The sequence below is a fragment of the Melospiza melodia genome, chromosome 10 (assembly GCF_035770615.1).
Source record: "Melospiza melodia melodia isolate bMelMel2 chromosome 10, bMelMel2.pri, whole genome shotgun sequence".
NCBI classification, from domain to species: domain Eukaryota; kingdom Metazoa; phylum Chordata; class Aves; order Passeriformes; family Passerellidae; genus Melospiza; species Melospiza melodia.
Genome location: NC_086203.1, coordinates 29,038,762 through 29,066,492, shown reverse-complemented (window position 1 = coordinate 29,066,492; position 27,731 = coordinate 29,038,762). Strand labels below are relative to the sequence as shown.

Below are 27,731 nucleotides of genomic sequence, written 5' to 3'. Positions count from 1 at the left end.
TGGATGCTGGTGGAATGCAAAAGGAGAGGAGGAAGAGGAGGAAGACGAAGAAGTCCTTTAAACAACACCAAGCTGGAGTTTCTAAAGGATCCCCCATGGAAAATCCAGAAGGGTTTGGGTGATCCAAGAGGGATCCTGAGCCCTGGGTGGGTGAAGGGGATGCCCTGAGGGGGCTGCTCCACACCAGCCAAGGCTGGCAGGAGGGAGGACAAGGACTGGAAATTGGGAATGTGCTGGAAATGGATTCATAGAGCTTTGCAAATAACTCTAGATACTTTGGAGAAATACAACTGTGAAAGATGCATTGGAATGAGACCCATAAGGGGTGATTTTAGATGATTGGCTTTAAGGCATTTACAGCGTGGGGTGGCTAAAGCTGACAGGCCAAGAAATGCTTATAATGTATTGTAATTAAAAAATAGTTGGCTTCTTATTGTAATGGCATGAATTCTAACATCTGTATTGTCTCACCCTTCTCATGAGACTCAAAATGGAATAGAAGTTTTTAAAACACCTCTCAGTTGCCCCATCTCTGGGTCAGAAAAAGGCTTAATCCAACAGGAAAGCGTCTCTGCCCAGAGTGAGCAGAAATTCCACTGTTCTCCATTAAAATTATTGAGTTATTAATTCCACTGTTCTCCATTAAAATTATTGAGTTATTAGGGTTTAATAAATATAAATAACCATGTCCTTCTTTAACATTAACCACTGTTTAGATTTTGAGAAGATGGCTGTGTTTCAAGTCAGGGAATAACTTATAGACTTTTTTTTTGTATTTAAATTGGCAATTTGAGAAGAAAGCTTGATTATGAGCTGTGTGTTTGAGTGTATTGGAGAAGAACATGTCAATGTGAGCTAAATAGAGGTACAACTTCAGATTCATTTTATTACAGAGAATGTTTTGGTGCATTTAGAACAAAATTATCTATTTTTCCCTTTTTATGCATTAAATATGTTTTTATTTTTGCTACAAGTTCCATATGAACATTTAAATTCCCTCAAAGTCACTTCAAAGTCATTTCACATGATCAACTGTATCACGTTGCTTGAAAATCATGATGTAATCCTGGGCCTAAAATGAATTTATTTGTGATTATTTGTTGCTTATTAATTAATTCCTTCTGCAGTTCATGCTCTTTCCTAGAACTCATGTATGAGCTGTTTTTATCAGTGGGTAAAAGGAAGAGATAGAGAGAAACATTAATCCATTTTATGAGTTTAATTACTATTAGAGGCCTGCTTTGCACATGGCAGATGATTTGTTAGAAATTGATTTTATTCCTGGATAATTGCCCTGCACTCCAAACAAGTCACACACGCAGGGATTGATGCATTTGCATCTGCTGGATATGCAGCAGACAATTCCTACAAACCCAGAACAGGTTAGGAAAGCAAAATGTTTGCTGGAATAGTAATCAGGATTTAGGAAAGTTTTCCATTCCTGGGTACACTAAAGAACTTGAACTTACTATTCTGCAGGTGTTCTGGGTTTTTAGCAGGTAAACAGGGTTGGCTACTCCAGGGTGAGAGCAGGAAAACCTTGACCTTCATGGAAAAATGCAAATTTGCACCAGCTGGGAACCAGGACCAAATCTATTTGGCAGAAGAACTCTTTAAATTTATCTGGTTTATGATAAGAATAACAATTTTACTTAGAGTCTCCTAATACACAGAGAGGTATATTTAGGATGCACTTATTTATGTATGCAGTTATTTTAAATAAATCTATTCCAAAATTCAAAAACGTGAGGGGCTGTGAAAGGCCAGGACTGGATATAAATATTTAGCAAGAGATTTATTTCTCCTGGCAGTGCATTTTTTTTTTTCCAGAGGCAGAACTTCCTTTTCATTTCTGCTTTGTTTCCTCATCCATTAAACCGGACACTGCAATCTAACAGGATTTTCACCTGTTGCCTTTTAGCATCAGCTCTCCAAGGAGCCTCTTTTATCCCCTTCTATTCAGTGCTTTCATTTCCACTCTCTTTATGCACCAAAATATGTTGTTGGAATCACAGAGAATAATTGAGAGGAGACAATGCCAAATGATCTGGTTTAACACAGAAAAGAAAAAGTAAATTTAGCACTGCTGTCTCACCCCAGGCCATGAGGAGCACTTGGCAAAGTCCTGATGCAAATGATTTTGCTGCTTAAGTGCCCAAATTACAACAGGGTGCTGGGGAATTATTCCAATTATTCCCTCACCACCACGGTCCTGAGCACCCAGGAAAAGTGCAGGGAAAACTCAAAATTAACCAGAGAAATCTCCAGAGGGAAAAATCCTGAGGGTTTCAATGATGTTATTGCGAAATATATTTCATATATTGTGAAAATTCCATGTTTAGCTGGTTCTACCTCCCTTTTCATCCCCCTGCTCTGTATTTTCCTTTCCAATTTTACGTCCTATTTCTGTGTGCTTCCCAAGCAGTTCCTGCACCCTTAATCCATTTTGTGCCATTCTGGTGGCACAAGAAGTGAAATTTCTCTGGTTTCATTCCTGCATCAAAATGTTTGTTGTAAACTCTTACAGTTATTGATTCAGCAGAATTGAAGAATATCAAAATCTGTCTTTCCACAGCAAAGGGGACCTTTCCTCATTCTCTTATCATTCCTTCATCCCTTATCAAAAGCAACTTTTTGCCTTTTGGAGCCTCTACCAAAGCACATGATTTCACCAAACTTCTTACAAAGGTTGTCCTTTGTTTTAAGACAAAACCACCACATTTAGAACATAAAAAAAAAATGTTCTGTCCCAAGAAATCCATGACTGCATTATCAAGGAGTCACACTTTCATTTTCCACATGGATAAAAACAAAACAATTCAACATCCCAAATTTCCCCTTCCTTTTTTAAAGTGCCCAAGATAAATTGCCTTCAAAACTGGAGGCTGGTGATTTAACACTGCTAATATTCCAGAGAAAAGCAAGGATTTGTTCAAGGAAAACACTGAATTTAAGGGGTCTTTGGAATTTAAGCTCCCTGCTTCGGGGTCTGTCTAATGCCAGCTTTGTGGAATGGCTGTTCCATAGCAGAAATTGCTAATTAACAAATTTTCAGGTGCATTCTTTGCTGAAGGATCACTCTCATATCAGCTGCAAAAGATGGATTTAGGTGTCTTGTTGAATTTGGGTACATATTGAAAGGAAAAAATAAATCCTTTGATTTATAGTTTGATTGGTAAACCTGAACAGTGAAACGCCGTGGTTACAACTCTCCTTCCTCTCTGGGGACTCTTTCCATGGGACGAGGATCTAAATATTTAACAATAAAGTTTCATTTCCAAATCTTTTTTTGAGCTCTCAGGAAGCTGTGCTGGTTATGCCCCATTTCAGGGAGGTTCAGACCAGTTTCACACCAACACTGACACCAGTTCAGAGCCACCTTTGGAGCCTTGGCCAATCCCAACCTGATAGTGCTGCTCCCCCAGCACTATCAAACCCATCCCAACAGCTGCAGAAAAAACACTGTAAAAGCCTCATTTTCAGCTCACATCCCTGCAAAGCTGCTCCATCATCAAGTTTCTACACATTTCCTTGGAGCTGCAGTGGTAAAACCCCAAAATAGAGTTTGGTCTATAATGGGCTTTAAAGTGCTTCTGGTTTAGAGGGAGAGACTTTGAGGAGGATCCCGTAGTGAAGTGTCTGCACTTTGTCAAGCTCATCACACCTTCCCTGGAGTTCTGCTCTTAATAATGCAGATTGTTTCCTGGATACTGCAGCTCTTCCCCAACTCCTTGTCACGCTCGTGTCTGATTGTGCTCATAAATTCCTCTAATAACTCCTGCTGGTGTCACTCCGTGTCACTCTGAGCCTTGGCTCGCGCTCCCTCTTGCAACCCAGGCTCTCTCACAGGTTCACCAAGAGTTTAGGAGATGGAATGGAGATGATAAGGAGGAGATGGCCCTGCTTTTCAGGCTTAAAAACATCCATTTACTGGTGCTGATCTAAATAATGGACTATTTCTCTTTTTCCCCTGACACATAAAACAATGTTGTTGCCTCATAATGACACAAATCCATTTTTTTCACCAGTTCTGAGCTGAGAGCAACACAGGGATTATTTCTATTCCTCTCTTGGTCTGCTCCTCTCACAAAAATCTGTCATCCTTTAAGGGAAATAGCAAGCTTGGGGTCTGAAGGGATCCACTCTGTGGCATTCACATTTTCTGAAAAATCTCTTCACCCAGGATTTTTCTCTGGGGAAGCTGAGAAGCCTCAGAGAAAAATGAAATCAAATATTGTCTCATTTGCTTCTCCTGTGTTGTGCTCATGTGGAATGTGTTTGGGGATTGTTTACCCCCAGGTGATTGTTCCATTGGGTTCTGCTGTGAGTTGTTTTCACTCTTTGGCTAATTGGTGCCAAACTGTGTTGGGACTCTGGAGAGAGTCACGAGTTTTCATTATTATCTTTTTAGCCTTCTGTGAGTATCCTTTCTGTATTCTTTAGTATAGTTTAGTATAGCATTTTTTAATATAATATAGTATCATAAAGTAATAAACTAACCTTCTGAGAACATGGAGTCAAATTCATCATTCCTCCCTTCATCACAATACCACTGTCTTTAGATTTTCTTTCTTTTTTAGACAAACCAAAAAAAGTTCACCACCATGTACTTCAATTCCTTTACCCAGGCAAATCCCACAGCCACAACTGCTCTGTGTGGTGGGGAAATCACCCAGGAATTAATGGAGATAATAACATGCAAGGGCTGCTCCAGCCCAGGGAAAGGAAACATCCCACTGATTTCAGCAAGATTTAGATCAGATTCCCCAAGATTGGAGCTTCACTTAACTTATGAGACAGCCTCAAATTGGCTTTTACTCTGTGTGTATCTCCAGGTCAGTGCACTCATACTTCAAGCAGGACCTACTGAGCAAAAGCTCCTTTTATGTTTGTGTGCTTGGCTCCAAAAAATAAAACATAAAAAAGAAAGGTCGCATTTGCTGCCGAGTTTTGCTCCTTTGCTTTGAAATTACACCGGGAAAAATGATGTTGTGCACAGGCCAAAGGATATTGCAGAGAGAAAAGTTGTATTAGAGAAAGAACATCTTAGTCATAAGCACCAGCACTGCAGTGCATTTCCTCACTGGGGTGGGGATCATTCTTCCTGAGAGCTTTTCCAGCCCTCCTGATCCAAATCACCAAAGCCACGCTGATCTCTATTTGAGCAGCCCCCAGGCTGCTGCTCAGAGCTCCTTCCCTTCCCTCCATTACTCACATCCAGCAGGAAATTCCTGCCAGGAAATAACCAGAGTGTGCAGCTACACCTGAACATCTCTTCTACACTCATTCCCTGTCCCAAGCTTTATGCCCTCATCATTTTCCTGGATTACTTTTTATTATATTTTCTGATATTATCGACTGTGACATCCATGTGGCCAAGCTGGGCAGCCACAGGCTTGATGGAAATAAAAGCTGTCCCCTTCAAGAAGATTCCAGGCAGTTTGTTTCTGTTTCCTTTGGTCTCATTAGGCTGCCACCACAAGATTAATGGTTTGGGTTAAGAGTAATTTAGTTTATGGCACAATAGGTATGAAAGGTTATTCCTTCTTATGCCCTCCTCACATAAAACCTCCCTTAAAAAAAGCAAAGTCTTTATGTCTCAATAAACAGAAGCCACAGAGAAATTGTGTAACAAATTACATATTGGATAACCATCTATAAAATTTTATTGGCTTATGAGGTTTGCATTGATTTGAATTTTACCCAAAGCATTACTGCTCCTCGAAAACACTGAAATAAAAGCAAAACAGAAACATCCATTAGGTGGTTTTTTGTTTTTTTTTTTAACACCTCTGAGGAATGTGAAACACCTCTGAGGAATGTGAATTCCTGGGAACAGCCTGGAGATGCCCTGTTCCTGCCCTGAGTGTGGCTCACAAGAGATCAGCTCTTCCTGCTCATTCCAAGCCCAGCCTGGGCTGGAGGTGTCTCGGAGTCTCTGTGGTCGGGATGACTCCAAGATGTGTCAGAGTCTCTTTTCCCAGCCTGGCAGCTGAAGAAGGAGTCAGGATTCTTCTGTTATGCTTTTCAGGGTTGTTTATTTGCTGTTTTCTATAAAATTCTTTCTCTGACTCACCAAGGTCTTTCCAGCAGGTCGGGTTCAGGCACACTGACTGCCTGGTGTTATCTTTTTATACTAAAAACTACCTGTACATTACTTTCAATAATTTTCCAATACCTATCACCTATGTTAGACAGGGAATTTCTACTCTAAACCAATCTAAAAGTGCCACCATCACTTATTGTGTACGTTATTTACAATAATTTTCCAATACCTATCGCCTATGTTAGACAATGAGTTCCTACTCCAAACCAATCCAGAAGTGCCACCATCACCCAGAAGATGGAGGCCAAGAAGAAGAAAGAAGGACAAAGCATGCCCAAATCCCTCAATCTTGGCTTCTGAACCCCCATTCTAAAAACTCAAAATTCTACTTTTCTATCTCATAACAAACTAACTATCATTCTACTTAAACTTTTGTGGCTTATGAATCCTAATATAAAGTTGGTAATTGTTTTTTCCATGGGCTAAAATGGAAGGCACAGGTGTTTTTAACCCTGTTGCCAAGGTCTCTGTGCCCCTGTCAGGGTCTCAAGTGCTCCAGGGCAGCCAGAGGAAATTCCTGGGCTCTGACAGGAGTGCAGAGTTAGGCTGGGCTTTAGAGGAAAGCAGGAGTTTAACCCAAAGCTCTGGGGCTGACTGATGCAGTGAGACCTTCCTGGAGCATCTCTTGCGCCTTTGGCTGTGCAGGGCTGGCACTGGATGGTCCCTAATTCCCTCCCACTCTGTGCTCTCTCATTTTATATCCTCACAAATGCTTTCTCACCTGCTTTTTGTTCCCTCAAAGCGTTGCTTTTGCCTCTGTGGATTCCAGTGAGAGGTTTTATGGTTTACTCACACTCCAGTGAGCCCAACGGGGCCCCCTGGTTAGTCAGGGCTGGGCTTTTATTTTTGGGTATTGCTGCTGCTGCTTCCCTGGCTGCTCAACCCACCCCCTCAGCATCCTCCAACAAAGCAGTTTCCTGCTAATTCCTTTCAGGGCTTAGCTGGATTTGGAATCAATCTTGCTGAGAAAGTCAGCCAGACAAAGAGGTAAAATCGTGACAGGCTTAGTCATTTTTGTTTTGCCTGAATCAGTGAGAAAGGTGCTTTTCTTTCTCAGCTCTTCAGTTCAAATGGAACTTTCATTCTGCTAATTTTTGACAGAAGTTTGATTTTGGGGCTGTCTCACCTATGTCTTCCAAATCAATCCCCTGAATCCCTAACCCAAAGTTTAATATCATCCATTATTCAACACCTTCAGTAGGACTAACTTGAAATGAGTAATCTCTGAGTAAAGCTGTGCAATTAATGCTGAAATACCTCAAGGTACAGAGGAATTCCAAACAGCACTCCCCACAGCTTTCCTCAGAGCATCCCAAAATGCCTCTGAAGTCTCTTGTTATCAGCATTTCTCTGAGATTCGTGGTAGATCCTGGCTCACCTTAGTGGCCATTTTGCATTAAAGTGAAAAAAATATTTTTCCTGTAAATTCAGTTCCACACCAGCTCTTCTTCCACTGAGCTTTGCCCACTTTGCTCTATCATTTTTATCACTCTTTAGTTTGCCATATCAATTATTCCATAGGTGCTGCTCCCAACCTCAGCCTCTCCTCACTCTCACCATGGAAGGGTTTTTCACACCCTGGACTTTCCCTTCCCCTTGATGTATTTTTTGGGCTGCCTTTGGACAAATCTCCCACTTTGGCAGCCTTTCCATTCTTTGTAGCTCCAACAGGCTGTGTTTTATTTGGAAACATTGCATTTACTACATCCTAAAGTGGTCATTATTGTTCAGCTGTGCTCACCACTGCTCCCCTTTCCCTTCCCTCTCTTTCCAGCTGCTTTCCCAACTTACCCAGCGTGTCCAGGCTCACTCATCCCTGCCTGCACCAGATTCAGCACAGTTATGCTTCTTCCCCCCAGCTCAGTGTCCTCAGAGGAGTATTTAGGTTAAGAACAGTTTATTCCTGGCTGGAACTGCAGCAATTGTGAGCAGGTTCATAAGCCAGGATTCTCCTTTGCTCCAGGCAGCTGAGTGAGAGCTAAGGTGATGGAGTCAGACCTGGAGAGGGGGATGGAGCAGCCCTGGCACCATGTCTGGGGCATGACAGCAGCTCAGGGGGGGGGATAATCCTATTAACAGGCAGAAAAAATTATGGAAAAGTGGCCAAATGGAGCATTAAACACCCAGCTCTGTGTTTGGCACACAGGGAACAGGAAGGCCTGTGTGAGACCTGAGCAGGAGCTTCAGGGAGCCCCACATGAGCAAGGGGTACTTCACAGAATCCTGGGATTCTGAGCTTGGAAAAGCCCTCCAGGATCATCCAGTCCAGCCTGTGCCCAATGCCCACCTTGTCCCCAGCCCAGAGCTCTGAGTGTCACCTGCAGCCCTTCCATCCAACACCTCCAGGAATGGGGGTTCCACCTCCTGACCCTTCCTCACCTCCAGGGATGGGGGTTCCACCTCCTGACCCTTCCTCACCACACCTCCAGCCTGGCACAGGTGATTTTCCTGGCAATTTCTGCACAGACTTCAGCCTGACTTCATCCTGCTCAAAATCCGCTTGGTACTTAAACAGCAACAACAAATATTTGGAGCACATACAGCTCTACAAGAATTCTCTCCTTTTTAAGAAAAAGGAGTCTGTTTGTTTCTTTTTATGTAATTTTTTTCAGAGAATCAGAGAACACTTTGAATTGGAAAAAAAAAACATAAAATAATCTTTTCCCAACTCCCTGCCATGGGCAGGGACACCTTTAGCCCAGGTTTTTGCAAAGGAATTCATGAATAGCTGTTCCTATTTCAATGATGCAGGAAATACAGATTTTCCTTGTAAGATCCCTCCGACAAGCCTTTCCCCTGTGGCTCTGCCCTCACAGACAGATGGGAATGCAGCTGCCCAGGCATTAGAGTTTTATACCAAATATTGGCATTTATTTGGATTTTGGGGTGGGAAAATTGAAAATACAAACCTAACTGATGGCTTTGGTGGAATAGAGGAGCCTGAGCATGTTCAGGAAAGAAATTAGACCTGCACCTCCAGTGGTTGTGCAGTCACACAGGAGAGGAAAGGGTTAAAGATAATATTTATGGCTTTTAGCTTTGTGTGATAGCTCCAGAAAGGGCTGGGTGACCTCTGTGGAGAGGCTGCAGCAATGTGTCACCACTAATGATATCAGTGCTGAGGGAAAGGTGGCAGTTTAAGTGACTTTAACAGGGGTAAAACCTCTAACCCGCTGAGCAGCCCAAGTGCTCCCTCTAAACCAGCAGCCAAAACAATTTCTGGGAGAGAAATTCCCTCTCTGGGGCCTGCAGAGCTTCCCTGCTATTGCCATCCAAAGGAAAACCAACCCATCAGTGGGGAAATGAGGGAAATGACGGGAATGGATCAGTGTGAGGAGAGTCTGGAGGTGCAGTGTCAGGGACAATGACAGTGCCGTGGGTAAAACAGGGTAAAACAGCTCCAGGGTTATCCCCCTCTGTCACTATAGGATATGAAAAAACACAAGTGCAAAACCACTGTTGTCAAGGTGAAGGAAAAGGGAAGTTTATTTTCTGACTGCAACATTTATAGCTTTCCAAAAGTGACAGTGGATTGGAGGGTGACAGTGCCACCTCTCCAATGGCACTGGTCAACCCAACAGGCCATCAACTCTCTCCTCCTCCATAAAGGAAGGCAAAACAATGAGTTACTTACAGAAAGTGTGTGAGAAAGTTCCTTACAAGAATGTCAACATCAGAAGGCTCAGAAAATCTTAAAAAACCAGGGTGACACCCTTCTAAAGCATCAGGAGCAGTGGAACAGTGGCTACCAGCTGATGCATCAGAGGAGGGAAACTGAGGCACAAGGTCATGCTGTGGGTGCCCAGTGTGGGTCTGTGCTGGCTCTGTTGTGGGAATGCAGGACATCCCTCTGGCTGTCCTGGAGTGCCAGGACCCTGCCAGGGGGCTCAGAGACCCTGGCACAGAGCCCAAAATGCCCCTGTGGGTTTGATTATGGCCCGTGGCACAAATTACCAACCTTAGATGAAGATCAGCAAGCCATGACATTTTAAATAGAATATTAGTGAAGTTATCATGGGGTGGAAAAGTAGATTTGGGGGTTTTTGGTATGGGGGTTCAGGGGGGCAAGATGGAGGGAGCTGGGTGTGTCCAGCCTTTCTCCTTCTTCTTCTCTACCTCCATCTTCTGCTGTGATGGTGGCACTTTGGGATTGGTTTAGAGTAGAAGCTCACTGTCTAACATAGATGATAGGTATTGGAAAGTAATTGTAAATATTGTACAGGTATTTTTTAGCATAAAAAGATAACACCACCCTGGGGGCAGGCAGAGTGCCTGGAACTGTCCTGCTGGATGGACCTTGGCTGGACAGAAGAAAGAATTTTATAGATAAAATACAATAAACAACTTTGAGACTGAGAAATGAAGAGCTCTGACTCCTTATTCAACCATGGGGCTAGGAAAAGAGACTTTTGAACTTTTCTCAGGGTCTCTCTGATAAGCTAAAGATCCCGAGACTCTGTGGAGAATTTTGGGTTTGTTTTCCTTTCCTTGGCTCCAGTTCAAATCCTTTGGAAGGTGCAACACCCAGGGAAAGGCAGGGATTCACAGATCCACTGCTCACCAGCCCAAATTCTGCCCTGACTGAGGGTTTTCAGCTGAGGGTGGGACTCTGGGTAGTCCATGTGACACAGCTCTCTCATTTAGCTGATAAGAATCTCCACCTTATCTGGCTTCCTTTCCAAATGGAGGGAGTACAATTTCCAGGGAGGTTTGCTCTGGTCCCGCTGCTTTTGTAATTTCATGGTAGGATTATCAGAAACTGCTGGAAGAGATGAAGTTGCAGAAACTTCTGTGCTTTTAATCCCCATCTCTCTCACCAAAGGCACCGCTCGTGTTCTGCACACACCAAACTGGCTGAGGGAACGTCTGGGAGAAATGGATTTGAATGGCTGAAGAGCACCAGGGTTTCAGAACAGTGCCAAGCATTCTGTGATCCAGACAGGCCCATTCCTGATGTCCTGACCCCACAACAGACCAGGCAGTGGGAAAGGTGTGTTTGAAGCAGAAATAATCACTAAATGTCTGAAAACTCATTCATTTCAGTGAGAAACTTGGTGCAGAACTGTCACAGACATCTTTTATGGAAAATCCTTTCCTTAGGATTTTTCCTCCTGAGAAGCTGAAAGGCCTCAGGAACAAAATGCAAACAATGGTTATCTGCTGCTGTGGGATGCAACAGGTGCATCTGGGATTGGTCTCATGTGGTTGTTTGTAATTAATGGCCAATCACAGTCAGCTGGCTCAGACACAGAGCCCAAGCCACAAACCTTTGTTATTCATTCTTTCTTTTTCTATTCTTAGCCAGCCTTCTGATGAAACCTTTTCCTCTATTCTTTTAGTATAGTTTTAATGTAATATATATCATAAAATAATAAATCAGCCTTCTGAAACATGGAGTCAGATCCTCGTCTCCTCCCTCAATCTGAGACCCCTGTGAACACCATCACACAAAATTCATCCCAGCCAGGTCCTACATTCCCAGTGTGAATCACAGGCATGGGAATTAAAATCAGGTGCTGCTCAAAGGTACACACTTGGTATTTACCCTCATTTTCCCAGCCAGTCTTGCCCCATTTAATAAGAGAATTTTAATACAAGATTCCTTGCAGCTGTCCCCACAAAGAGGGATATGGGATCCTCATGCTTTGACTGTAGCCATGGGAGAGCTGAATTCATTACTAAATATAAAGCATTTGTATTTTTTCTGAAGAATCTCATTTAAAAAATGGATCTTATTGGTGATCACATCAGGGTGTGCTGAAGAGAAGGAAGGATTTATAGTAGGAAAAGTAGGCAGAGTGTTTTTATTTGTTTGAGCTGCCTCAGGTGGGAGCTGGATCAGAACCCTGGGGAGGGTTTTTGTGTACCTGGGTCATTCATGTTTGGATATAGCCAATAAATCAGTTCCTGGGAAACCAATTCCACTCCTTTCCATATTATTATGTTGCGCAAAGAGCAAGGACAGAACACAGCTCCTCTCATCATTCTGATGTTTTCCATCTCTTTTAACAAGAGCATTACAGCAGATGCTGTCAGGAATTTTAATAAAACAAACTGCTTTTCTGACTCACTTGGTCCTTTCCTTCTGGTCTTCACAGGCTAAAAATACATCTGAGGGTGTAAGTGAGGGAAATTATTCTTCTTCCCCCCAGCTCCTTCCTCCCATCCCTCTCTCAGTGCTCCCCTCAGCACGGCATGCTCTGGAGTTGGAACTCTTAGAGGAAACCCAGAACACAAAAACCCCAAAAATGAATAAAGAGATGAGATCAAATAATGAAATTTCTTGGGTTGGAAGGGACCTTAAAACTCATCTCAGCCCCATGGGCAGGGACACCTCCCTGCTGCTCCAGCCCCAGTGTCCAGCCTGGCCTTGGGCACTGCCAGGGATCCAGGGGCAGCCACAGCTGCTCTGGAATTCCATCCCAGCCCCTTCCCACCCTCACAGGGAACAATTCCTGATTCCCAATATCCCATCTAAACCTACTCTTTTCCCAGTGGGAGTCATTCCCTGTGTCCTGTTCCCCCATCCCTTGTCCCCAGTCCCTCTCCAGCTCTCCTGGAGCCCCTTCAGGAAGGGCATTAAGACAGATCAATCATTTTTCCCCAAAAAAATTTTGGGAAGAATCCCCTTTGCCCTCCAGAATAAAAGCAGCAGGAAGTGCTGAGCAGTTTCCTCATCAAGCAGGAAAAGCCCCAGCTGGACCTTCTGCACCAGGAGCTCCTTGGAGGAGAGGAGACAGAGCTGAGAGCACAAAGGTACGGAGAAATTCCAGCTTTTCCTCACTGCTTCTCCTCCAGCCTCTGAAACTGAGCAGTTCAAGTCCCCATGAGGGATTTTAGTGCAGAAATACCTTGCTGGCTCGTTGCTCTGTGCTGACCTGGTGTGTTTAGCACTTTCCTAGCTCCAGGTAGGGTTTCTATAGCTCTGATGCTCTGTCTCAGACTTCTGTGTGGTTTTTTACTCCAAAAGATGAAGAATTGTTAAGTACAGTGCTCAGATCTATTTTAATTTGGGTTGTTCTTGTTTGCTGTGATTAGGGCACTTGAAGATGCTTTGTTCTCTTTCTAATGTGTTTATTTTTTTCCTTGAATATTCTCCACTTGTGGAAAGCCTTTGTGTAAATAAGAGACTTGTGGAGCCTAATCGTTTTTGGATGCAAACAGGGTCATCCACTCACCTAAATTCTGCTGTGTCTGGGGCTTTTTGTGTGTCCCAGGGATGGTTTTTGCCAAGCAGGGAGTTGTAGCTGTAAAACTGAGCCTGGATTTCTTCGTGTCTCCACTTCTCCTGGAGACAGACGAAGTTACAAATTTCCCCAAGCACAGAGTTATGGCCAGCGTGAATGCAGCCCTTGGGAAGAAGGAATAAATGACTTTTTGGGCCAGACTTGCTGGTTTTCCTCCTCTGCAAGAGCCTCCCCTGCTCCAGAGACAGAGGCTGGGGACAAGCAGGGCACCATTAAAATGGTTTTTGTGTCTCTCTGTCCCTGAGGAAGGTGAGCAGAGGCCAATCTGTGGCAAATCTTCTGCAATAAACTCAGTTTTTAACAGAAGGAATACTTCAACATGCAGTTTTGGGGAGGAAAATACAAATTTTATGCTGTTTCATAGAGCTGATCTCTCCCCACACACTCACAACATATATTCTAATGAAAATTCTCAGCTCAAACACAAACAGTGCTTTGAGCCACCCAGCTTTCTGTTTTAAGGCCCCTTGGGCACTCCGGCACCTTGTTCTGTGAGGGAAATACTTGCTCCAAAGGCAAGAAATTCATTTTAGGGTAGCTTATTATGCACCACAAACCTTTTTAATAGTGGTCATAAAGCTGGAAGCAAAGGGAAAGAGACATGGCTCCTGCTTGATTTAAAGCACTTAGGTTGTTATGGATTATTTATAATTTTATCCTCAGCATGGAAGGTAAAACTTGTAATCCATGGCCAGCAGCACCTCACCAGCATCTGAAACCCACAGCTGCAAACATTGGGGGGTTTTATTTTCCTTTTTTTCCACGATAAAGTGTGATCTATGGTTGTTGCTGACTTCATGGAGGTACTGATTTGGGACTTTTTAGTGCCATAAAACCCACGAAGCAGAGACTTGTGGAATGTGAAACACTGACACTGTGCCTCTGGAGCACCACAGGCAAAGCTGGCTGATGGAGATGGGTTATTTGTGGGGATTTGTGGTGCCTGGAATTGCGAACACTGCAAGGTTTAATGGCACACACTGAAAAATTCTCCGAACTTTCAGGACTTTGTGTGGAAGTCGCAAGTCTCCTTTGTTTGGGGAAGAAAAATAAAAAGGGAGGTGGAAATGCTACTTCAAGGAGTAAATATTTGGATTTTAACTCACAATATTTATCTGCAAAGGGTTGCAGTGCTGATAAAAGGACAAGTAACTGTTATTTGCAGAGTGTTTGCATCTTGCTTGATCATTCAGCTCCATAAATGCTGCAGGAAATTGTCAGCTTGGAGCACCCTGCTGGAGGAGCCCCTTCCCACATACAACAACCCTCTGAATCCCAGGATTCACCCCAAAAGCACCATGGGAACGTCTGATTTAACAGAAAGTTCTAGTCAGGCACTTGCTTCTGGAAGCACAGACTTCCCAAACTTTTGATAAAGTATCCCATCCTTTAAAGCTGTGTCATGCAGTGTAAATAAACAACAATATCCAAACTAACACTCCTGCAGGTCCTTGGGTGCAGACCCAAAGTTCAGCACAGGCTGTGAACCCGCTTTATATTTTCCTCTGATGATTCAAATGAGCAACAGGGAAAAACTTTCCTTTTAGGACTTACCTATGTTTCCCTGCAGATTTATATTTATTGCTTTTCCACCTTCAGCTGGCAGAAATGAGGTTAGGCTCTCATTACCCACTCCGGCTTTTCACACGCTGCAGAAAGTCGTTGGGAAGTGCCAGAATTAGCACTGTCATGCTCTGTGTGCCCGTTCCACTGCAGCAGGGAGCTGAGATAGCCCCAGTGATGTACCTGTGGTGCCTGTGGCCAGCGCAGGCTGGCCTCTGCTCGCCTCGCCCTCACTCGCATACAAATCCATCCCACACCTCCTTTTCTGCCCAGAACGCGCCCGTTTGCAGCATCAGCCATTTCCAGGCACGCAGGAGAAATAAAGCAGCCACTTTTCCCCCCTTCTCTCCCCCTCATGCAAATGAAAAGCAGCGAGGAAGGATAAAAAGCCAGCCCAGCGAGCGCGGCTCCCCAGCAGCATCCACACGCAGCAGCCAGCACGCGTCTGTACTTACAGAGCAGGGACGTGTCTGGGGTCTCCACAATTTCCCGCAGGACTGTTGGGAGCTCCCAGCGAGGCAGAACGGAGCCGTGTGGAAGGTCTGTGCAGCTGGGAGATAATGGAACTGTTTTCCCAGCTGGGACCACGAGCCCTTTATCCGCGGAGCGTTGCGCGGCTCTTCGGCGGCGCTGAGCGTGAAATGCGCTGCCTTCCCCACGCTGCTCCAGCCAGAACCCGCACAATTAGTGCCTCAATCAGATAAACAGCTCCTGCAGTTTGTGCACAGCCCCGTCTGGAAATTGGGGGTGTATAGAAACCAGCTCTGCCTGGCTCATCCTTCAGGAAAGCTGAGCGAGCGAAAGCGCAGCTGTCAGAGCGGAGCATGAAAGATTAAATGTGCTCTTGCTGTTCCTCTCGTGCAAATATGAGCTCCTGTCAGGTAATCACAAACCTCTCTCCTCAAAAACTGGGTCACTGCACTGGGCTTCGGCTTGGAGCAGGAGTGGGAATAGTTTTGTTTGGTCCTGGTCCCCACAGCCCTGTCAGGCTCAGTTTGTGGGGTGGGAGCTGTCATTGAATCCCATCCAGCCCTGAGTGACCTCTGCAAACACTCAACTGCCCCTTCCTATGTCACATATTGAACAGATGTAAATTTAAATAGGGAGGGGAGACTTGCTTGTCTAAAGTAGCACTGACATAAATTCTGATTGTACTCCAAACCTTCTTGGATTTCCATTTTCCCTCTTAGGACTGCTTCAGCAGAGGAGAGGCAGAGCCAGGCAAGGGGGGAGTCCTTCCCTTAGTGAGAAAAGTTGCTTGAGTGTATCGCTGAGTTCCAGAGTGGTTTGAGTTGGAAGGATCTTAAAGCCCATCCAGTGAGCATGGCAGGGACACCTTCCACCATCCCAGGGTGCTCCGAGCCCAACCTGGCCTGGGGCACTGCCAGGGATCCAGAGGTAGCCACAGCTGCTCTGGAATTCCAGATCCCACGCACTTCCAGCTGCTCTGGGAATTCCATCCCAGCCAGGAATTCCATCCCAATATCCCATCCATCCCTGCCCTCTGGCACTGGGAGCCATTCCCTGTGTCCTGCCCCTCCATCCCTTGTCCCCAGCCCCTCTCCAGCTCTCCTGGAGCCTTCTCTGATGACATTGGGAGCACCTCAGCTGTCCTGCTCTGCCCTTGGGCTGGGAAATGGGGACAGCAGGACGTGGAGCCCCTGGAATGTGCCCACAGGTGCCCAGCAGCCCCATTCAGAGCTTTCCCCCTGATTAACATAAACAATTTTGCACTTTTCTTCCTGTGAGCTTCTCAAATGAGCTTTACTGACAATTAATTAAGCCTTGCAGCACCTTCTAAAGGAGATAGGCATTATAATTAGCAGCTCCATTTTTAATTACGAATAAAATTTAAAATGGAATTTTAGGTATTTCCTCATTAAAATTTTCTTCTAAATAATTATGGGGCTTTTTCTAAGTGGTATCAAGAGTAAATAGACCAAAAGTTGCTTGCAACAGATTAGCCCAAGCTTCTTGTAGCCAATTTTAAAAGTTTATTAAAAATTTAGCCTCTTCTATGTCAAAAGAAAAGAATTTCCTTATGCATTTCTTATTCCCAGAATTCCCAGAGCAGCTGTGGCTGCCCCTGGATCCCTGGCAGTGCCCAAGGTCAGGTTGGACAATGGGGCTGGAGCACCTGGGACAGTGGAAGGTGTCCCTGCCATGGCAGGGGTGGCTCTGGGTGAGATTTAAGGTCCCTTCCAACCCAAACCTTTCCATGGTCTCAGTTTTTTCATTCAACAAAGCTGAAACACTTCTACAGCTGAATTTTGAACTTCTGAACATCTGAATTTTCTTTTTATTAGAACTTATAAAGTTCTGATTTAGATTTTTCTGAACTATCTTGTACCCTATTAAAGATTCTGCCCATATATTTGAGAAACGACAGAGAAAGTGGTGATAAATTTGAGTATCAAACCAGTCTTTTCCTAGAGGTCAGGATAAAATATTTGCACGTTACACAAATTTTCTGGCTTTGCCTGGTACCCTGTCAAAGCAAAAATTCATTGAGATCAGCATTTCTTTGTCAAAGATTTTGCTTTTGAAGAATTGTGGTATTCTATCTGAAAAAAAGAAAAGAATGTGTGGTGGTGTTTTCAAGGGTCCCAAGATGAGGGAAGAGATGAGAATCTTGAGTCCATGTTTCAGAGGGCTGATTAATTATTTTTTCATGTATATTATATTAAAAGAATATTAAAACTATACTAAAAGAATAGAGAGAAAATTATTTCATCAGGAAGCTAGCAAAGAAGGAATGAATGATAATAAAATCTTGTGAATGACCTTGACAGAGCCTTGACACAGGTGGCTGTCATTGGTCATCAAGTAAAAACAATTTCACACGCTGGGTAAACAATTCCCCAAATCACATTCCAAAGCAGCAAAACATGGAGAAGCTGAAGCTTCTCAGTTTCTCAGGGGAAAAGATCCTGGCGAAAGGATTTTTCAGAAAATATGTCTGTGACAATCACATTAAAAAAAAATAATTAAAAAACAAACCCAAACTAACATTGTTGATCAAAAAAAAATCAAACCAACTGAAACTGTTGTGAGTTTCCAGCTGTCAGAAATGGACATACAAAACTTTTCCACCTTTAAGGAAGGGCTGCTCCTCTTGGAGTTTTGACAGTGTCAGAGCACAGAGAACTCCTGGGGCAACCTCAGAAGGTGCCTCTGGAGTGACAGAAATTTCCCTGTCTCGGGATGAAGTGCAGGATGTCCTTGTGTGGGCTAAAAATACCTGGGCGATGGGATGTGTCTGTAAAGCAGACAGGAGAGCATCAGGAGCACAGGCAGGGATCAGGAGCTGAGCCAAGGCATCTCCTGCACAAACTCGGGCTGGGAGGCGCTTTGTGCTCTGTTTGCTGCTGGAAATTGGAGATGCCTTGGGGTGATACTCGTGGGGTTTGTCACCGCGCCTTCAGGAGCTCCCTGCGGCTCTGTCAGCGTTTCTGTCTCTCCTTCAGACGCAGCAGATAAAGCCAGGATGTCTTTATCAACTTTTTAACTGAATTAGATCAAGGACTAACATGATCTAAACTCTCCACTGTGCACAAGCAGCAGCTTGTTCAAGGGCAAATCCCTGTGACCACAAGGCAAAATTTAAGGCCTGAGATGAGTTTTTTAAACAAAGGAATATGATCCCATCCCATGGGATGCTTTACTCAGTCAGTGCCACCCTCTGCTCTGACATTCATCCATGAACCCACCTGAATTGCTGCTTGGTGTTGACCCCATGCAGATGTTTTGGTTACCCTCAAATCCTAAATCACAGAATTGCAGAATGGTTTGGGTTGGCAGGGACCTAAAAGTTCATCTCATTCCAACCTCCTGCCATGGGCAGGGACACCTCCACCCATCCCAGGGTGCTCCTCTTTATGAATCCATGGCACTGCTCAAGTAAGATTGAATTTATTAATTTTACAGTGCCAATCAGTAATAATTTCCCAAAATATTGGCTTCATTTCCCCTCAGTCCTGTTAGACACATTCTAAACTAAATTCCAGCATAATTTTTTCATGAATTCAACCTTGCAATTGTTTTTCAATACAGAGGTGATGTAATTTCAGATTCATGGAGTTACACCACCTTTGTCTTGTGAATATTCCTTGAGGTCTTGTCAGAGACAGGTATTGGAAACCTGAGAGCAAAAATCCATCATAATTCACTTGCATTTGTAAGAATTAAAATGCACTAGGAAGTAAATTGAGCTGCTGGACAGGCTGGGTAGTTGAACAGCACAGGCATTGGGGAATGGTCTGCTCTTGCATAAAGGAGGTCTTGAAATCCCACAAAAATGGATTCTTGCACTCTGAATTCCCCAGAAAGTCTGCTGCTGGAGCAGAGAAACCAGAAAACCCAATTAAACCATACCAACCTGAATTCTTGAAGACTTCTGGGCAAGTGACCACCACGAGGGAGGGAGGTGGCACAACCACTCCAGCAATGAAGCTCCAGGGAAAGGATCCTTCCTTCCTTTTGGATCCTTTTCCAAAATGCAGCCTTCTAGAAAAAAGAAAAGGAATTTGCTATGAAAGCAATGTTCACCATTTTTACCTTCTTGTGTAAATAATTTTTATCATTATTATTTTTAAATCCTTATTTTGCTCTTTCCCTGCAACTGCAGAGAGCACTGAGTGCCTTCTCCATGTGTTTTAGCACTGTGAATTATATTGAAGAATATTAATACAGAAAAAATCATGTCAATTATAGGAAATTCACCTTCATATGCAATAGCTGTTTCTTCTGTAGATTTTGTAGATTTTATTTACTTGGGACACACACACATGAAAGGGACATGACACTGAAAAAAGAGATCTGCAGGTTTGGCAGATAAATGTTCAAACAGATTTTCTGCTGTGTAAAAAGACATGATATTCAAAGTATAAAGTGTATTGGTCTTCCTTTTCACACTAGATCCCTCAAAGAACCAGAATTAGGCTGCTTTATCCCTTGTTTGTATTCCACAAAGCTCCTTCCTCAGCCTGAACTTCAGGCTTTTTCTCCATGTGGTTTGTTCAGGGCTCCACTTTAGAGTTATGGACAACCCCAATCAGAGGCTCTGCTTTGATAACAAGGGGATTAATTAGTTCCCAGCTCCACGAATAAACCAGAAAACAAACCCTCTGAACTGCTGCCTCTGTAGCCCCACCAAAGATGATTAAAGAGGGAGAGAAGCAGCTCAGGGATGTTGTTAGTCCTGCGCTAAAGTGCCCCATTGATCTCCGTCTCTGGAATAAACGCCAAGGTTTAGTGGGTGTTAATCCTTGCAAAATGTGCAGCTTATTAATGATCCCCCCAGCAAAGGTGACCTCTGGAGCCAGGAGTGATGCTCTGAGAGGAGCCTGAGCAGCTCCTCTGCTGCCACAGAAAAACAGGTTTCAGCTCTGTGCCCTGGTTCCTGGGGTGGGAAATGCTCTGATCAATAGCTGGGGGTTTGTCTGTAATGGAACTGGAATCTCTCTAACACCAGGACAGCCCCGACTGGAAATGATTGGACAAGGAAATTTTAAAAGTATAAGCGAAAAGAAGTATGGAGGCTTTTATTGGAGTTATTTGTGCTACAGCTGGTGGTGTTATTGGACGTGGTTTGTGTTTTGAAGAGCAATCACTGTTGAACAACCTTTGCTCTCCAGACAATCACTGTGACCTTAGTGAGACTTTCTAATGGCTTTGTGGCTAATCCTGCCATGATCTTCTACTCATAAAATGTGGGGAGCTCGCTTATCTCTTTGTTTCTTCAGGGTTTTGTGTGAGGCGTGGTTTTTTGCTTTTATTTTTTCACCTGTTTTTCTTTTGCCGTTTTTTAAAATTTATTTTTTAAAGAACAAAAATCCATCTGAGAAAAACACCAGCTGTGCATTTCCAGGGCTGCGTTCGTGCTTGTGCCTTCCTGGATGTGAAATATCTGATAGGCGACTCACATTTTGCATTGATTTTCCTCAAGGGAGAGAAAACTTGGAGCAGGGAGCCTGGGAATTGCAGTGTCCTTTCATTGCTCCCCCTCTAGTTGCGCTGAATGGTCTCTGGATCAATGTCCACCATCTGTGCCCTGCGGAGGAGGAGAGCACAGAGGCAGCGCTGCCTGCAGGCCCAGGGCACCAGATGTCACCTAATGGGTGTCAGCTGCCAGCAGCCACTCAGCTGTGACAGGCAGGGCTCAGAAAGCCAGGCTGGAACAGAAAAATGCACAAACCCTCTCCGTTTACAGAAATTGGCGTCGCTACAAACCAAGTTACCCCTTTCAAGTGCGGCTTTCTCTTGTCTGGACATCTTTTCATGAAAAATCCTTTCCTTCGGATTTTTTCCTCCTGAGAAGCTGAAAGGCCTCAGAAACTAATTGTAAACATTGATTATCTACTGCTGTGGAATGCAACAGGTGCATCTGGGATTGGTCTCATGTGGTTGTTTGTAATTAATGGCCAATCACAGTCAGCTGGCTCAGACTCTCTGAGCGTTCATGATCTTTTGTTATCATTCCATTCTGGAAGGCTTTTCCAAGTTCAGAATCCTAGGATTCTGCAGCTACACTTGACCAAGTCTACTATTCTTGTTAATAGTACTATCAATATACTATTAATATATAATATACAAATAATATATTACTATATATTAATATATAAACTATTAATATATAATATAAAAATAGTACTATTAATAACTATTCTAGTTAATGATAAAGCATTAGGAATTGCAATCTATAAATGCTGCATCATAGGCACAGTTCTCACCAAGACGGATAAAAAGTAGATTAAAACCAGCAAATATGTTCAATTTTCTCTATGGTTTTTGCATCCCTTAAAGACTTGTGTCTCACTGCTCAGTACATTTCAGCCTTGCAAGAAAATGCTGGGTGAAAACTTTAAAAAAATTCATCTTGATCTAAAAGAAGGAAAAGAAAATATGGAATTGTAGGGACAGGACAAGGAGAATGGCTCCAAACTGAGAGTAGGTTTAGATGGGAAATTGGGAAGAAATTGTTCCCCATGAGGGTGACGAGGCCCTGGAATGGAATTCCCAGAAAAGTTGGATCCCTGGCAGTGCCCAAGGCCAGGCTGGACATTGGGACACCCTGGGACAGTGGGAGGTGTCCCTGCCATGGGCACTGGATGGGATTTAAGGTCCCTTCCAACCCACACTTAGCTGAGATTTTGTGACAATGGTTTTAGAAAATTCTACAAAAGCCCTTCAAGTGTTCTTGCTGCCTCCTGGTTCCTTCATTTCCAGCCAGGTGCTGATGTCAGTGGGATCAGATCCACGGGAGAGGGAATTTCACCAGCTCATTTTCCCCAGGGCTCACCAGGGTGATCCTGGAGCATCTCTGCCCTCATCACAGTCTGGCCTGACTGAAAACATGAACAGAGCAGTGACTGTGGTCCAGCAGTGGCTGTAATTTCAGCCCTTCTTTTAGGGAACCACTATATAAAATCCACTTATTAAAAATGTATACCTGGGAAGAGTGAGTGGAATTTTATAGATCTGGTTTTACTGCAGAAAATGTAGTTATCTGGGGCTCACAAAAGCTGTAAAGCTGCACCTAGGATTTTACAGCACCAAGAGATCTTAGGTGAATTAAAACATAACATTTTCCTGCATCCTTCTTTGGATTATGTTTGAGGACGTTTTTCATTCAGGTTATTATTACTTTCTTTTTTAATTTCCAATGGCAAACAGAAAATATTTCTCTTTGCAGCTGCAGATAGATTTAATGAGGAATATAATATGCAGACAGGGATCGTCTGTATGAAGTCACTTGCTGGATGCTTTGCACAGAAATATCCTCATGTTTTGACACACTGATTTCTTGTTCTCTGACAGGGCTATAATTTGTTTTAAGAATTGTTTCAGTCGTTTCCCAAATATTTTTCATGCTGCGTTGGGAAGAAATAATTGAATTTGGTAAAGTTATACCAACTTTCATTACGCTGAAAAAGAGCTCTCTTTATGTAATCCCATCAACTTCCTCCTCAAAGATCAGCTTAATTAAAACTCCACTCTCTTAAAACAGACCATTGCTTATGATTTTAATGAAGTTGAATGAAAACTAATGGAAATTAACTAATGCAGGTCAGTTTGTGCATCTCACAGGATGATTTTGTATTGCTGTTGTCTTGTAGAACTGTAATAAGAGGGGATCTACCCAAGAGTGAGCCTGGCTTTGTCTTTTAATACCCAATATATTTCAGGGGTGCATAAAAGCCTACAAGGATAAACCTTGCAAAGGGGGAGGCTCAGAGAGAGGCAAAGCTCAGCTCAGGAAGGGTTTTATTTGCTCAGAATCTTCCCAAAATGTTGGGGAAAGCTACAGGAGGTTTGCTCTGGGTGCTCCTTGTCCTGTTTGGAGATATTTATGGGGCTGATATTGATAAATAACAAACCTGACAAAACCAGCTTTACTGGAGTCAGATACTTTCATTTTTTTCACACAATCACAGGAGCATTGAGGCTGGAAAAGATCTCTGAGATCACCAAGTCCAACCTTTGACCAAACAGCACCATCCCCACTAAACGATATCAACAAGATTATTTTTAGAATGTACTTTTTCACAGCTTTAGATTTTTAGAGAGAATATTTCAGAATCTGGTTTTCATGTCCTCCTTAAAATGAGAGCATTTAGCCCATTCTATTTCACTCTTATTCCAACAGTTCCCAGCAGTTTAACACCCCATCTCTCTTCCCATAACACAGTCATCATATAAATCTTTCCAGGAAGAGTCCTCTCCCCTATCCAAATCTTTGTGCATCTTTCACCCATGCAAGGGATTTTATCAGACTATTAAAAATAAATTATGCAGGCTTTGTGCCACACAATCAAATCTCTGCTTGTTAAGCATTTAGTGCCAGTGATCAAACCCCCTAAATGTCAGTGAGGTCAGAGCTTGGTTGTGTTTCCTGCATGAAAGAAAAGCTTGGCTGGTGTGCATTTTCCTGTACAGAAATGTACTGGATAAAACAATTATGTGAAACATTCCCTTGGAAATTGTGGGGCTTTTTCCATAAATTTGCAGTTTCAGCTCTCAGGCAAAATGTGTGAGGAGGGGTTGGACTTAATGATCTTGGTCTTTTCAGACCTTAATGGTTCTGTTAAATGAGAGATGTTTTATAGGATATTTTTTATTCCTGAGACCAAGTCTACACCTTTCCTTTTGCTTCCAGCACTGAAATCCAAAGGAATCCATGTCCTCCAATAATCTGCCTTCAGCCTTTGCCACTGCTGTTGTGAAAAGCTGGTTCCCCCATTTCTGCCTGATTTAATGAAATTTTTCATTTTGGTGAAGGCAGCCCTACACCTGGACTATTAAAAAATTTGCAATTTCAACCTGAAATGTTGCAGAGGTCCTTGATGGGGTTTGGAGCACCCTGGGATAGTGGAAGATGTCCCTGCCTATCAGGGAGGGTTGGAACTGGGGAGTCTTTAAGGTCCCTTCCAACCCAAATTTCATCAGTGGGAAATGGAATTATTACATTAAAAAACCAAGGAATTATTACCCACACTTAAATCCCAAAAACATTGATTTAACTTCTATCAGTGCATTAATCCTGGATGAAATCTCCCAGCTCCTCAGCCTGCTTCTGCAAGAGAAGACAGGAATGATTTACCAGATCCTCTTCCACACAGAGATCTCCCTGTTATCTATTGATAACAGTTATTTCAACTTGCTCATGAAAATTGTTCCACCAATTTTTCTCCTCTTGGTGCATAAAGTGTGGTGAAAAAACAAACATCTCAAATTAACTCCACAGTAGCTCCTTTTAATTCTGTCTGGTGCTATGAGGGAGCTGATAACCTAAATCAGCCTGATTGTTATTTCAGCTGGTAAACAGAATATTTTATCCTCTGTATGTATCTCTGGTAATAGCTGGTGTTCAATCCTCAGGATCTGTGTATTCATCTAATTATTAATTTATTAATATCACCCTCGTTGGAACTGCAGGAATGGTTTGGGTTGGAAAGGACCTTGAAGTCCATCTTGTTCCACACCTTCCACCGTCCCAGGGTGCTCCAAGCCAGGTCCAGCCTGGCCTTGGACACTTCCAGGGATGGGGGCACCGAGTGGAGGTAGAAGAGAGGAGTCACTTTCCATCCCCTGTGTCAAAACCCCTCATTAAGAACACCCCAGAGGACTGTAATTAGCTCAGGGGGAATAATCACTCAGGTTATCATTGGGTACAACCCCTTACTTAAACCCTTTATTTGCGCTTTGTGATGTCTTAGAGAGAAATCAAGTAACACACGAGTAGAATTATCTCGGGAAAGAGAGATTTTATTGAGACCTTTCAGCAGCAAAACACTCTTTAAACACAGAGCCCAACAGTGTGGTTTGGGGTGTGGTGTGGGAAGGGCAAAGAAGGGCCAGCAGTTGGAGGAGAACCAAAGAATTCCAAATGTTTTGGTAAGAAAAGCCCTTGGAGGTCACAGAAGCCAGCAGTGACTCCCCGATCCGGCTTCCCATGTCCTGCCCTGCCCCAGCACCCCTGGGAGTCACTGGAGAAGGATTTTCTGGGTTCCTTTACAGATCTCATGTGCATAAAAGATAAACTGTCCATTATTACCCCAGTAATGGATTTACTCCTTTATCTCCTGTAATAAATGTCTGTAATTTGGACTGTGGTTGAAACCTCGTTTGGAAAAAGGTCATTGTTGTGGAGGTCACGACTGTCACCACAAAGTGTGGCTGTCCTGGTGTGGAGCCTTTAGCTGACATTGATCACTGGGCTCTCTATTTTCTTGAGAAATACAAGAGATTTTCCCCAGATTTTGACCAAAGCCTTTGATCAAAATCTTTGACGAAAGATTCCTTTCATTCACTGGAAGGAGAATATCTCTTGGCTGCTCCAACTTCCTCTTGCACTTGTAGAAAATTAGAATGAGATATTTAAAGTGGAATTAAATCCATTGTTCTCAGTGGTGCTGAGGGCGGGGGGAAATGGTGTGGCTGCTGATTTATGTTGGGGAGAATAAAGACAAAACTAAAACCCCAGTTTGGCTGACAGTAATGGTGGGCTGGAGAGCAATTAGGACTGGTGATACTGGTATGGGAGAATTTGGGTTATCCAGTTTATTTACAATATAATATATATCTATATAATATATTCTATTAATAGATAATATAATATAATAATATATTATAATAGAATATATTGTATACAATATATTCATATCATATCATATCATATCATATCATTTTAATTATATTATATTTTATATATAATAATCCAGTTTGGATTATTCCAGATTAGTCCAGCCTGGAACACGAAGGGACAGGAGGGAGGAAATGTGTGGCTGTGCCATCGCTGTATTCATGGAATTAAATTCATTATCCACCACTGCTTTCTGAGGAATAAATGTGTTTAAACATCAGACCTGTGCCCAGGTTAGCCACCAGCACCAGGTAGGACTAAATCCCAGGAAATCTCCCCCAAAGGATGGGAGATGGAGCCTTTTGTGAGGGCTGTGTGTGCCAGCCCTGCAGCTGCAGCTGCACAAGGAGGCCAATCCCACATGCAGCCACATTGTCCCTCGAGCGCTTGCCATGAATGGCTTTTATCACTCCCAATCCCACAGGAGAACAAAACCCAAATGTGCTCGATGCAAAGCTGTTGTTTGACATCCAGTTGGTCTGGCTGGAGCTCAGGCAGCTGAGGGATGGCTGCCAGGGCACTCACAGGGATGGCTTTTCCCTTTTCTCCACATCATCCCCAGGGTAGAGCACCCACAATGGAGCAGCTTCCTTTGGGTGCAGCTGTGCTGTAATCCAGATGTGGGACCAGATTCACAGAGCTGGCTCAGCCCTGCCAGGGGTGTTGGGTGGTGCTGTCGGCCCTGGAAAACCCCTTGGTTTATCAGGGATCATCCCTTGGGATCATCCCCCAGCTCTGCCCCTTGTTATCACCACAATTAACAAGGCAGCCACAGGATCCCCCTGCGCCCAGGGCTTGATCTCACTTCTGTCACTGACAAATCTGATGAATCCAGAGGTTTCAAGGTCAAAATACTGAATAAAAATCCAAACTCTGAGCCTCATGCAGTGCCCAGGATTTCCCAGTCTCGGAGCTGTGCCTTTTGGGATCATGGATAAAGCTGTGGTCTTAGGGAGGTCAGGACTACTTGTGAAATGTTGATTAAAAAGTTGATTAGTTGGCTGATTAGATGTGAGGTTTAGATGTGGATTATAGTTAAGGATCAGCAGCAGTTAAGAGAAATTTATAGCACGTCCTAAGCACCTCAGTCACAGCAGCTAATGATATTTTAGCCATAAAACCTTCCTTTCAGGTGATAGTCCTCACCATTAGAACAAAAGTAGAATCAAAGGATTTAAGACTCTTTCTTCTTGGTTTACAATCTTCAATTCTTTTTTCCCCTCTGGAAGCCTTAAAAAGAACTGCAAGAAATATAAATTTAAGGAAAGGAAATCAAGCTTCAGTTTGAATCCCAATGAAATTACTGAGAGCAATCCACAGACTTTATCCATCAAAACACCTTGTAAGTGTTATTTATCTTCACAACACACCCTTGAAACAGGAATCTTCCAATTTTACAGGGAAAACCTGGCCCTTCCAGGGGAAAGGCTCAGGATCTGGAGTTGGTTTATTTTTTTCCCAAAGGAACAAATAAACCAATTAATAATAATTGGGCAAATGAAGCACCAACATTCATGGAAAGTTTTCCCATGGTGGTTTGGCAGAGCCACAATCACAACGTGGAGTTCACGTGTCTGCTCTGAGCCCACTGATTATTTCCTCCTCTAAAAATCAGGAGATTCTTAAAATACCCCAAAATATTGACCAGAACACACAGTGAAAGTTAAAGGAG

The 27,731-nt window shown here is 43.4% G+C and overlaps 1 protein-coding gene across 3 annotated transcripts in view; it reads right to left on the bottom strand.

The window, feature by feature from the left end:
• CNTN6 (contactin 6) overlaps positions 1-15,839 on the bottom strand; it is a 129,358-nt gene extending 113,519 nt beyond the window's left edge. For 2 of the 3 annotated variants that reach the window (XM_063165040.1, XM_063165042.1), the window contains exon 1: positions 15,372-15,839. The gene's annotated coding sequence lies outside the window, so the exon portion shown is untranslated. Of the gene's footprint in view, positions 1-14,907; positions 15,003-15,371 lie in introns of all 3 variants that reach the window. The other variant, XM_063165041.1, reaches the window with a different exon arrangement.
• Between the last annotated feature and the right edge of the window lie 11,892 nt (positions 15,840-27,731).